General features: G+C 34.5%; 1 protein-coding gene across 3 annotated transcripts in view; it reads right to left on the reverse strand.

The window, feature by feature from the left end:
- The window catches only part of CSNKA2IP (casein kinase 2 subunit alpha' interacting protein), a 96,773-nt gene that overhangs the window by 17,090 nt on the left and 67,013 nt on the right, over nucleotides 1-12,670 (reverse strand). For 2 of the 3 annotated variants that reach the window (XM_060170993.1, XM_060170994.1), the window contains one exon: nucleotides 9,396-9,535. The exons of the other annotated variant lie outside the window; for it this stretch is intronic. The gene's annotated coding sequence lies outside the window, so the exon portion shown is untranslated. The remainder of the gene's footprint in view (nucleotides 1-9,395; nucleotides 9,536-12,670) is intronic. 3 annotated transcript variants of the gene reach the window in all.

Here is a 12,670-nt window from a genome sequence, read left to right on the forward strand (position 1 = left end):
GGATTTAAATTTGTTCTATTAATTACACTCTAGTAAGACAAATTTTGAGGTCCCCTCAGTGATATCAGAAGAGACAGAATAGTAGACAGGGGCTCTGATATCATTACATTACTTAGAAACCAAGTGGGAATAAATTTTTCTTCTCTTTTGCTTCCTCTTTTTTTTTTTAATTCTCTTTTATAGTAGATATTTTCTTTTTTTTATTTAAGAAAGGGTTAATTAACAAAACCATAGGGTAGGAGGGGTACAACTCTTCTTTATTCCTCTGTCTCTTATTAGAAAGAAAAAAAAGATGGACTTTTCCAGTAATGGAATATTAAATGAATGAAAAGAATCTAAAATTGGCAGTTGATTAAAATTGTGAAATGAAGTAGCTATGGCCTGATAATAAAAGACCATCAATCAGTTTTTGGATCTAATTAATAGTACCTTTTTTAATTAAGCAGTGAATTTAAATGGATGATAATTCAAGTTTTATCTTCAACTATATATAGACTTGATTCCAATCCAGAATAAATATTTTTCTAATCATAAACACTAAAGATTTTGACTGGAGAATAGTACTATGCTTTCCTATTTAACAACCTGTAAACAACATTCAATTACAAACAAATTTGACCCCCATTCTTGAGTACTGCTTTATAAAGCTGGATAAAAATTTCAGTATCACATAGAAATCAGAACTTCAAGTTTGTTTGTTTATTCTGCAATCCAGTAGGTAATGACTATTCAGGAAACTAATTGATCCAAATCCTTCACTATAAGGACCACATGAGAAATTTCCTTTTCCCAAAATAATCAGATAGTATTTGCAGGAGATATAGCTCATCAGTTTCAGAGACCCCAATGTTGTTTTAGCTATTTATTCATAAACTTCTCCAATGCTTTTTCTTTAAGAGCTTATCTACTGTTGTATTTTGTAATTAAATTCAGATTTTGCTTACATTTTTGTGAAAGGATTATGTTTAAAGTAAAAAAAAAAAAGAAATCATTCTGCTAGCACGATATAACTCAACCATCAGTTTGACTATGGAATGTGTCCAGAAGTGCCTTTCAGGGCTGAAAGGTACTTTTAAGAAATAGAAAGCTGTCTGCACAGCAAAGAGACCCGTCAGAAAAAAGAAAGACACTTATAGAATGGGAGAAACTCTTTATAAGATAAATGGTAGGTAAAGGGCAAATACCCAAAATATATAAAGACCTGACTAACTCAGAAAAAATAAAATTAAATCAGAGGCGAGGACGTGGACAGAATATTTACCAAAGAAAAGATTCAAAGGGCAAACTGACATGAGAAAATGCTCAAAGTCACTGATGATCAGAGAAATGTAACAAAGCTAACAAAGAAATAACACTTTACACCTATCGGAATGCCATACAATAGAAAGGAAGGAAGCAATAAATGTTGGTGAGGATGGAGGGAAAGGAACCTTTCTGCTCTGCTGCTGGGAAAGCAAATTAGTCCAAACATTTCAATACAGAATAACTGAATAGCCATCTTTAAATTTTTATTTTATTTTATTTTATTTTATTTCATTATTTTTTTTTTGCCTCCAGGGTTTTACCTGCACTATGGATCCACTGCTCTTGGAAGCTAATTTTTCCCTTTTGTTGCCCTTGTTGTCTTATCGTTGTTATTATTATTGTTGTTGTTGTTGGATAGGACAGAGAAATGGAGAGAGGAGAGGGAGACAGAGAGGGAGAGAGAGAAAGACACCTGCAGACCTGCTTCACTGCTTGTGAAGGGAGTTGACTCCCCTGTGGGTGGGGAGTCGGGGGCTCCAACCAGTATCTTTACGCCGTTCCTTGCACTTAGCGTCATATATACTTAATCCACTGAGCTACTGCCTGACCCCCTGAATAACGTTTATTCATGATCATCTAGCATCTATCAGATTACATGGTAGTCAACCACACATTCGGAGTTTTTTATCTGAAAAAAAATTCTTTTTTTTTTTTTAGTAGTGATTTAATAAAATTTTTCTTTTCTTTTCCTCCACCAGGATTATCACTTGGGCTCAGGCCGGCACTACAAATCCTTGGCTTCTGGCGACTTTTTTTTTTCTTTCTACTTTATTTTTATTTGACAGGACGGGAAAAAAATTGAGAAAGGAGGGGTTAGAAAAAGGGAGAGAGAAAGGCACCTGCAGACCTGCTTCACCGCTCATGAAGCATCCTCCCTGCAGGTGAGGAGTGTGGGCTCCAATCCCCATCCTTGCGCATGGTGATATGTGCGCTTAACCAACCTCTGTAGCAGGTCCACATTTACTAGACTTTCACAAATATAAGATTTCAAGGGTATTTCACAGCCAGATGAGGCCAACGTGACTAACCACATCCTTTATCAAAGTTCTGTGCCTTGCCGGCTAGTCCATTGGTCAATCCACAAAGTCCAAGAGATTATATGGCTATCATTCTTTGGGCAAGTTCACTTGTTTTACTCATCTATATTCCACATATAAATAAAACTAGTTGGTGACTATCCTTCACCTCTTTGTTTATTTCTCTTAGCATCAACACCTCCATCCACTGGACAAAGAAATTATATGAGATATATATATATTCGATGGATTACATTCAATTAAAACAAATATTGTATCATTTGAAACAAGATGGAGTGGTCTGAGAGGTGGTGCAGTGGCTAAGGAACTAGACTCTCAAGCATGAGGTCCTGAGTTCAGTCCCCAGCAGCACATGTACCAAAGTGATGTCTGGCTCTTTCTCTCTCCTCCTCCTATCTTTCTCATTAATAAAATAAATAAAATCTTTTTAAAAATGGATAGAAATAGAGGTGGTGATGCTAAATCCAGTATCTGTAATACACCATTTCTTCACCTAAAATTTTATTCCTGTTGATAATCTTTTGCTAGAAATAGTGAAAAATCTGGACTCAAAATTGTTCAGAAATAATAACATATGTTATCTATACAACATGGCATGGAAGCTCTAGACAAAAGCCATGATTACTCATAGTCATAAGTCAGGACACTGAATTAAAGAGGACTGTAGAAACGGAACTGGTGAGCATCCTATTCTCATAGAGATAACAGCAGCAGAGATAACAATTCCCAAGGGCAGAGATGACAACTATATAGTAGTCAACATAGTATCTAAATATAATAGAAGCTCTGTTACTAGCTATAACTAGTTTCTCTTTAGCAATAGGGGAGCTTATTAAATTGAGTTGTTAAATGATAAATTATGCAGTCATTGCATGGTATTATACACTGCTGACACAGCAATACAGTATTGAATATCTTCAGGAAGAACTAAGGTTCATCTGGGAAGAAGGTAGGAGAAATAACATGAGAGGACAAAAAGCCTGGTAGGAATAAGGGAGATGAAACCACACAGGAGGTAAGATATCTAGGACTGAGCATTCTAGCCACTCCCCATCTCCCCAAGCTTTTAAAAATAGTCATGAGGAGGGCAAAGGCAGAATGATTTTGAGGACCAAAAGTTTCCATTCTCATATTATACATTAGTATAAAATAAATCTTTTGCCTCACATATACTGTGCATGTAGAGAAATTTATCACACACAGGTTCCCAGCAGACAAATTCATGCTCTGTTTCACTGCTGAGGCTATTGCATTCCTGATCGTTCTCCAATTCTACTTCTTCTGTCTATCCAGCAATCAATAAATTTCATTCTTGCTCAAATCAATTCGTTTCTTTTGTTTGCAACCAAGAATACAGACTAAAATACACAAGATGGTCCCTGACTTAGGATGTTTAGAGTTATGGTTTTCTTTTTTCAGATATAGGGAGAGAGAGAAAGAAAGCAGACAGAAGAGAGAGACAGAGAGAGACCACAGAAATGCCTCCTTCAATGGGGCTAAGCTCAAACTTGGGTTGTACACATGACAAAGAAGTGCATGGTCCAAATGAGCTATTTTACTAGTTCTCAAGTTGTGATTTTTTTGTAAGATAACAGTGATGGAAATTGATATGATTCAGAATGCAGTCATACATTAAACTTTGAATTTTGATATTTTTCCCGGTTAGTGGCGCAGTGAGCTGCAGTTTACAGTCAACCACTTGATCGTGCGGGGAAGCAACCAATACCCCTTTACATCTGTGAGAGTGTCATACATTAGCAATAACGGGTTTGGAGAGTATGTGGAGGAAAGGGAACCCTTCTGCACTGCATGTGGTAATATTAATTGATACAAATCCTGTGGAAATGAGTCTAGGCATTTCTCAGAATACTAGATATGAACCTACCCTGTGACCCAGCAATATTTTTCTCCTGGGGGGTCTATCCAAAGGAAACAAAATCATATGTCTTATAAAACAGCACACTTTTGTAGCTTGTTTATCTATTTATTTATTTGGGGATTCATGTTTTACAGTTGACAGTAACTACAATAGTTTGTATCTGCATAACATTTCCCAGTTTTCCACATAACAATACAAAATAGCATACTTTTGAAATAAAAGACAGAACATCAGGCGAGAATGATTAGAGCCTTTATTATAAATCCAAATGTATTTTATTTTTAAATTTAATGAGATGTGCTTCTCCTTCCTAAATCATCTAATCAATATATATTTTTTATTTTTATAAAAAGCATGTCATGTATTTGTCTATCTTAGCATTTTCAATGGTTTGTGTTTTCCTTGTTAGCAAAATAAGCATGCCTGCTACTTCTCAAGAAGTTCTAATATTTATTCATACAACTTGTAGGAAGAGTACTAATTCTTCTGAAACCTCAAACTTAGTATTTCAAGAAGAATCATGTTTATAAGTTTGCTAAATCTGTTCTCATGGAATTTGATATATACCTATAGATAGCTTCCATTAGTCCTTGAAGTCAAATAACTTATTTTCCTGTAATAATTTTGGAAGAATAAACCTTCAAATGTATTTTTTTCAAATTTTGAAAATGTATTCATTTTATTTGTGCCCTACCTGTCAGTACTACTAGTATTGATTTTTTTTTCTTCTGGAGCATTTGCAACTTCTGTAAATTCTTAGAGATCAGAAATGTCACAATTATGTGACTAAGATGCAGTCAGGAGCAGGGAAGGGAGGGCAATATTTCTGTGTTTTTCTTTCCCTATATCGTTTTGGATCAATGCCATGGTTTTTGTTTCCGAGTTGCTCATTTTAATTAGGTTAGTTCTCTAAAAACAGAAAAAGTGTTCTTATTTTTACTCTACTGTCTTTTATTTTTTGCTGAAATGTTTACCATCCTCATATTGTAGCCTTTATTTGGTTTACTGGACTCCTAACCTATTATAATTTTCTTTATCTCCTATATTCTGGCAAATTTTCTCTATTTTATTAACAGATCTTAAAAATTATAAATTTATTTTTCAGTTCTCTTACTGAATATAATCCTAAGCATCTGCCTTTTTGTTTTTAGGAAGACAGTGTTACTACACTGGAAATATACAAATATAAATGAATATGAAATATACATACACACCCATATATGTATATATATTCAAGTGAGGTAATTTTCCAACCCAGAAATTATGTCTAAGAAAAATAGAGAGTTTTTGAGAAGCTGTTAAATAAATGTAGTATTATTATACATGACGAGTATGCATTGTTTTGGGGTTTTTTTTTGATGAGTATGCATTGTAAAGTTAGTTTAATTATATATGATTTATGAGACCATCTTATTCTTTACAAACAGTATTTTTCTCTTATTGTCTTTATAGGAATAGTTAACATGGGTTATATGTAGTGTGTAGATGCCAAACCCATTATAGAAAGGTTGTTAGAAAATGCACGTAAAAAGACAAAAGTTGAGAGGTGTATGTAGAGCATAAAATCATAAATAACTGACAAATGTCTTGAAAACCTTGATAAAAGTCTGCTAGAAGATAATAACCTTACTGTGAGCACAGACGTCTAAGGGTTCCATCCCTCTCTTGGTCCTCACTGGTCACTCCCACTGAGAATGCCCCCATCCGTGTTTTTGTGGGCCTCTCTAGGACCTGAGCCTCACTACAAATCAGCAATGAACTCCTCTTCATTTTCTTCATTAAAAGTTTATTTAGAGTTGGGGGAGCCTATAACAAGTGAATAAAATCACTCATTTGAGTCTTATAAATGCAAAAAAATAGTGGTAGTAAATAGTCATGGGACATATAACCAATGAAATATTATTCAGCAGTTAAAAAAAAACTATATTGTGTCCTTTGGGATAAAACCAATATAATTGGAGGTGACTATCCTTAGTGAAGGAATTGAAGGACAACTATGGGATGATTCCACTCATATATGGAATATAGAAGATTGAAACAGGGGTGCCAGGAGCTGGCGCACGGGTTAAGCGCACATAGTACAGTGCAAGGATCTTGGTTCCAGCACCCAGCTCCCTATCTGCACAGGCTGTCACTTCACAAGAGGTAAAGCAGGTCTGCAGGTGTCTCTCTCCTTTTCTATATCCCCCCCTGAATTTCTCTGTCCTATCCAACAAATCTAAAAAAAAAATAAAATAGCCACAGGAGCAGTACATTCATAGTACATGTGCCAAGCCCCAGCAATAACCCTGGAGGTAGAAAGGAAGGAAGGAAGAATAATTATAATCAACCCATATCTATGACTCAGAGGCACCATGGTAGTTACCATTGGAGGGGTTTGGGGAAACCAATCTTTGGTGGTAGGAGTGGTATAAAATTATACCCCCTATTACTTTATAATCTTGTCAAAAACTATTAAACCACTAATAAAATTATAAAAAAGGAAGATAATAATCTTTAACCTATCTGTCCCATCTAAAACCAGAATGAATACAGAACATAGTCTTTTCTGAGTCAGCTACTTAAGTAAGCTAATGGTCACTTGAAATCTAAGAATGGTAATAAAGCATGATTCACTAAGTCCGGAGTAGAACCTGGGAACTTGCATATTTATCTAGCTCTCAGATTCAACTAATGCTGTTGGTAAGTAACAAGAACATGGTGTATTCATTCTCCCTGATTCTTACAACAAACAGGTAGGGAGTCATTTCAGTGTACCTACCAGGGCATTTTTACTGCATTTCAGCCACATAACAAATATGCAATGACATTAATTCCAAAAAGCACATTCAAGTTTTTAAATATTTACCATTTTCATAGTTTTTGCATAAACACTAAGAAAAATATTTTAGAAAACCTTTGTCCTTTTTATTTATGAGGGGAGGCTGTGTTCACTTAAAAGTTGTCTCAGGAGTTGGGAGATGGCTTGATCTGTAGAGTGAACGCTTCACCATCCATGTTCAAAGACTCTGTCTACTACTCTGTGTCAGGTTAAGGAATGAAAGTTGAGCCCAGGAAGACACTCAGTGATGATACTGTGCATGTCCTGGGTTCAATTCCAGCAACACATTACAAAAAAAAAAAAACTTCTCCAACAGTATGTGAATCCTCAGATCAGTGCTCTAGAGAAGTAAGTCACCCCAAAATTGCAAGAAGGAAATTAAAATAAACACCGAAGACATAATTCTGCAAATAGATCTTCCAAAAATTCCAATAAAAGAGATGGTCTGATTTGTAATCACATTAAAAAGAATAGAATGTGCAAATTAAGTCAACAGGAAATGGGTAAGAATTGTTCACTGAGAAATATAAAATATGAGTGGGAAAAATTGAAAACCCAATTAAATCAAGATGCAATTCATTTTCCTGAATTTAGCAACTGGGTGTTGTTTTTTTTTTTTTCCAGGATGGTAATCCCCTTCAACTCATCTGTAAATTCCCAAAACCTATTCCCCTTATTCTCTACTAGAAGATTAAAGTCGACATCTCACTCACTGTTCAGTGAAGTCTCAGCATCACCCTTAAGAGCTGTAGCTGACTTAGCTCCCTTACACTTCAAAAATGAATTGTTTTAAAGAAAATGTTCTCATGTGACGTGTGTAGGGGCTAAATAGATGCAAAACTTCTTTAGTAAGTAAACAAAACTTCACGGGGCCACACACTTGGGTAAAGTGCACATGCTACAATGCTCCAGTACCCTGGTTCAAACCCTCCCCCCCAGTTTCCACCTGCATGTGCTAAGCATCATGAGTGGTGAAGTAGTGCTGCAGGCGATGCTGTTAGTCTCTTTGTCTCTGTCTTTCCTTTCCCTCTCAATATCTATCTCTATCCAAAATAAACAAAAGCAAAAATGAAACAGTTAATTAAAAACAAAACTTAGAAGTCAAAAAGAAAACTAATTTGTTCAAATGTTTGAATTTATTCAAGAAACAATTATTGAACACCTACTTAATTGAGTGCTAGAAGATTAGTTTTGTACACCAGATAATTAAGAGTAAAACTGACAGATAGGATCCTTAGCACTCATGGACTTTTGTGTCTAAACTGATTACCTATCCCTAATATTTAAAACTAAATGCAATAAATTGCATACATATTCACTTGGTTCTAAAACAAATGGAACCTCAGTTGTATTGTTTTTTTGTTTGTTTGTTTTGTCTTTGTTGACTATTTTCAAATTTAATTATGAAATCAGTATGTCACTATAAATTTTACTTATCAAAAAATATCAAATTTCCAAAAAATATAATTTGAAAGAAATATAGGTCAGAAGTGCTAGTTTTTCAAATGATGACATGCAAGACTCTCCAGAAACTGTTAGCCTGATGGGATGCTTTTCGTGCCTCCATTTAGTCAATAACTCAAGTCAGGGGACCTAATGTGGACCAAATTTTGTGTTATTTCTTAGACATCTACAGAAAATTTTAATCTAAATCATTAACATATGTTTTTCTGGAAGGGCTTTATAATCTTTTTGAGAGAACAGTGAAATTTTGAAATGATTACTTCTAAGACTATATTCATGTTTTTCATAAGACTATCTTTAGATCATGAAAGTTGAAAAGACTATTTTACCTTTAGTTAGGAAATATTATTGAAATCATAACAGAATAGGATAACTAAATTGACACTATTTTGTACAACATGAACAGATTAACTAGATTTTTTACATCAAGACAAATATACACTAACCAAAACATCTACATTTAGATTTAAAAACATCAAGAAATTAAGAGTTGGAAACAAATAAGGATAAACAAAATAAGAATGAAATGAGAAAATGGAATAAAAAAAATCCAATAGATAAATATTTAAGAAAGATAAAAAGAAAAATGCATGCTTAGCCCACAGAGATCACAGCAGGTCAAAGATACAGATACAGACGTCAAGTCATACATTTCCAGAAGTATCTCATACAGTGTAATCAAGAAAACATAAGCACTCAAAATTATCTATTCAAACATACAAAGTAAATATTAAGAAAAAATGTTCTAAAAACTGACACAGAGATAAATTCAGAAAAAACTTTTCTAATTGAGAGATTAAAGAGCACATAACTTCTTAGTATTGCTATATTGTGAGATTTAGGCTTTAAACACTTAATGTTTACATTTTTTCAAGAAAAATATACAGACCTTTTGCATAAAATCGTTTCTATGATAATTCTTTTTCAAAGTTGTCCTTATAAATAAGCCTACGAAAGTGTTATATAGTTGTAGGAAGATGGAGATGACAGTTAAGTTCAACTTCTTGATAAGATGAAAGTGCTGTCTTTCTGTAAAATAAAGATCATTTTAAAGAAATGAAATAAAGTCAGACAATCTGAAGAATGGCATTGGAGCAAGACAACTATTGCTGTATAAGGAAGCTGTGCTACCCTGGAGAATTAGGGTGATGCTAGAAGAAATTAATAATAAGGACATGGTGCAGTAACTTTTTGTCTAATCAAACCATTCTTTTTCTCACTGATTAAGAAGGTAAGTTGTGGAGCCAACAGGGTAGCACGCCTGGGAAGTTGTTTGATGGTGCACCCAGGTTTAAGCCTATCCACCAAAGAGCCAGGGAAAGCTTGGTGCTGTGGTATCTTTCCCTGTGTCTCTGTTTCTATATATGAAATAAAAGGTTTGTAGTGTTAAAGCTTTGATGATGGAAAATATATCTTTTTAAAATATTTTTATTATCTTTATAGGATAGAGACAGTCAGAAAGTGAGAGGATGGGGAGATAGAAAGAGATAAAGACAGAGAGACACCTGCAGCCCTGCTTCACCATTTGCAAAGCTTCACCCCTGCAAATGGGGACCAGGGGCTTAAACTTGGGTCTTTGAACACTGTAATATGTGTGATCAACCAGGTGCACCACCCACTTGCCCAACAAATACATCTCTATTTATGTATTTTTATGAATAAATAATAAACAGTATGCATTCTGTGGAGGTGGAAAGGTGAAAATAAGGATTTGAAATCTCTGTCCTTGGAGGCATGAGGAAAAAAATGACATAATAAATAAACTAGATTCTATACGTACCCTGCATAAATCACCTCTCGTGTTCTATGCAAATATTTTCCAAATGTTTAAACTTAAAATCTAATTTTAATAATCTTTTTATTTAAAATATTTCAATCTTTATATCATATGTTCCACATTGACTTTTGTGCTTCCCTCAAATTCAAGTATGTGAGTGGGATTTATCAACAAGCAATCGTTTCAAATTGAACCAAACACTGGTACCCCTAGCTTCTAACCAAGTAAGGCTGCATTCTTTCTTTTTATTTATGTATTTATTTATTTTTAAATACATGTATAAATCTACACCATTCCCATCATCAGAGTTCTGACTCTTCAGTCACTTTACTGCGAGCCACCACAGTTCCCCTAAGGTTGTAGACATGGGTCAACCATCATCTCTACAACTCTCTATATTTACACATAATTGCCCCCCTTTTTCTTTCTGATCCAGTTCATGCTGCATTCTTAATTCATCATCCTGTCATGTAATCTAATGTCATTCATTCATTCATTCATTCACTATTGCCAGTAGGGTTATTACTGAGGCTCAGTGCCTGCATAACAAATACAGTACTCTTAGTAGTCATTTCTTTTCTTCTCTTTTCTTTTTCTCTTAGATAGAGACAGAAATAAAGAGAAAGGGAGGGAGGGGTAGAGAGAGAGAAAGAGAGAGACTTACAGCATTGCCTCACTACTCATGAAGCTTTCCCACTGCAGGTGGGGTCTAGGGAACTGAGCTGGCATCTTTGCATCCTGTAATGCATGTGCTCTACTGGGTACACCATTGTCCAGCTTTTATGTACTCTTATGTGTTAATCCAAGTAACACACATTCCCAAGAATATCAGAACTAGTATAACAAGTACTGGTTTACTATGAAATTTCATTCACTTTACTGTCTTTCTAAAGAATCTTATCTCACCCTCATGAAAGAATCTACTTACCAAATAAATTTTGCTATAGAATTTTATGAAAGTTTGTCCCTTTAGTCCCATGATAAGTTATAATGGTGAAGCTTATTTTTGTATATACTACAATGAACACATAACTTTTATAAAAGTTCTCAAAAGTTTTTCTAAGGACATGCACAGTGTGCTTTGACCTATATACAGGTGGCATATAGATTTCATATCACATAGGGACACTGACTCATTAGTCATGGATGTCTAAAGTGTTGTATTAAAAATCACGATGCTTTATTATGGCTAGCTGTAGATAAAGGACAACTAGAAACACCTGTTTGGGGTGGAGGATGGATACAGTAGTATTGGATACAGGAAAAATATATTATCCATTCAGCGGTATTAGTGATAGTCAAGAAAAGTTAAACAGGTATAGCTTTATTAAAATAACCAGTTTTTAATGAAGAGACACATTTTTGAGAATTGGATAAAGTTTAAAGACAAGTTAAAGACAGCAAGATGGATTTCCATGAGAGTGCACATTCCAAACACAAGACCCACCAAATACAAATATTAGATGTTTATAATATTCTAAACTAGATTTGTTTTCCCAGTAGTGGATTACACCAAGCCATCAGCTAGGGGCATCTTAAAATATCCCAATTCTGTGCCCCATCTCAGACTAATAAAAATCTCTCTTAGTGTAGCCTGGGAATTACCAATACTATTTAAAAGTGTTTTTCCTGACAATTTTGGTGCAGTGGAAATGTAAAAGACCTTTTTCCCTCTTGTTTGATTCTGAATAAACCCTGTAGAGTCTTCTAGACCTCAGAATATTGTTTCAGCTTTTCTAAAAGAATATCAAAGAATACTTTAAAGCAAGTGATTTGACACAGAAAAAAAAAAAAAGAAAAGGAACAAAATAAGCCAGGAGGGAAAGGAACAAATCCAAAATTATTTTGCTCTCCTTTCACATATAAGTTCTAAGAAGCAAAGCAACAGTCTATACAGGATGGAATATCAACAGAGTGTGGTCTGTCAAAGCAGACCTGGGGACTCAGAAAGAAAACAAGAGATCTTGAGAGAAGCTTGGGGATCTAAGACTGGAATAGAACAGGATGATAGTATGATGGAAAGTCATAGGTACTGACACCTGCTTTGGGGAAATGTGGAAATCTACTCCTGACAACAATCCTATAAACCAATATTTGCTCAAGAAACTGAATCTAATGTCGAAAAAAAATAATTCATTTGGTATCATACTGAGATTTATAAAAGTTATTTTTCCATATATTTTCTCTATGTTCAAGAGGGGAAAAAAAGGTTAAAAACAATGAAATAATGAAGCCAATACTTAACATCAAGTGACATTAATCTTAGAATTTTACTTCCCTTTCCCCTCACCTACCATCATTGGCTTCAGCTAAGTGTGACTAGTTGAATCTGATTTTTATGCCAGACTAAATTCTGCTGAAGAGTATGTGTATGTGTGCACACGCAC

The sequence above is a fragment of the Erinaceus europaeus genome, chromosome 14 (assembly GCF_950295315.1).
Source record: "Erinaceus europaeus chromosome 14, mEriEur2.1, whole genome shotgun sequence".
Classification (NCBI taxonomy): Eukaryota; Metazoa; Chordata; class Mammalia; order Eulipotyphla; family Erinaceidae; genus Erinaceus; species Erinaceus europaeus.